The sequence below is a fragment of the Echinops telfairi genome, unplaced genomic scaffold (genome assembly GCF_000313985.2).
Source record: "Echinops telfairi isolate 266 unplaced genomic scaffold, ASM31398v2 ScPeMD7_31;HRSCAF=116, whole genome shotgun sequence".
Taxonomy (NCBI): domain Eukaryota; kingdom Metazoa; phylum Chordata; class Mammalia; order Afrosoricida; family Tenrecidae; genus Echinops; species Echinops telfairi.
In genome coordinates, this window is record NW_022103928.1 from 28056837 (window position 1) to 28057907 (window position 1071).

The window sequence follows — 1071 nt, forward strand, 5'->3', positions numbered from 1 at the left end:
AGTCCTGGCTCAGCTCCTGGGGCCCGCTCTATCCTTTATAACTTGTCTGTCTAAGCATCTAGATATGACAGTCAGAGGTTGGCAACCCTGCCTCCTGGGCCTGACGGCAGCCACCGCCCTCACCGAAAGAGCCCTAAAGTTAACCCAGGGAAAGCCTGTCCCCACAGGCTGCAGGACCTCCTCTCACACTGAGTCCTGTCTTTGCTGTCTCCAAGCCGCTTGCAGAAAATCTATCACGTTTATTGAAAACCCTAACATAACTGCGCCAGGCTCCCTCTTTAAACCCAGCAACCCTCTTGCCTCAGCTCCTAGACTCGCTGGAACTTAGTGGCCACTCCTGCCCCCAGGCACTTGAGGCACTAACACTGCTCCGATCCAGACTCTCTGATCAACCTTATCTTAACCCAGATCTAGCTTTGTTTATTGATGGCAGTTCTGTCCTAAATGCCCAGGGGCAATGGCAGGCTGCATATACTGTCCTCTCACTTGACCAAGTCTGGAAAGCTGTATGCCTCCCAATAAAAACTACTTCTCAAAAAGCTTCTCATAGTTTCAAAATCCGGCATTGGCCTGGATTATGCCCCTCATCGGGCCTCTGATACTAATCTGTGTACTTTTGCTTTTAGCTCTTTGTGTGTTTAGATTCTTGCAGGAACATATCTCCAACCTGACCTTTAATCAGCTTCTTCACCCTTCCAACTCTTAATCCCCTTCATCGCCCTATCTTAGAAGGAAGTAGTTAAGACAGAAACCATCGCCCTATTACCAATATTAAGAAGTTTGGAATGTTAGGGCTGGGTCCGAACTAGGCAGCCCCCATTTGGACTAAGCTGAAGCAGGTCTGGGCCCTACACGTGCTTCCCTGCACGTCCAGCAGCAGCCGGCCCCAGATAAGATAACCAGTGAAACCAGATGTTCTGGGCTCAAAGAAAGCCGCGAGGAGTCGACAAGCAATTCTCAGAGTTTCCAGACCCCATATGCTGATCGCCATAATTGCCATCCATTCCTCACCACCCCTTTAAAAACCCTCACCCCCAGCTGCTGAGCACGACTTCCCTGACCTGTTGGCCT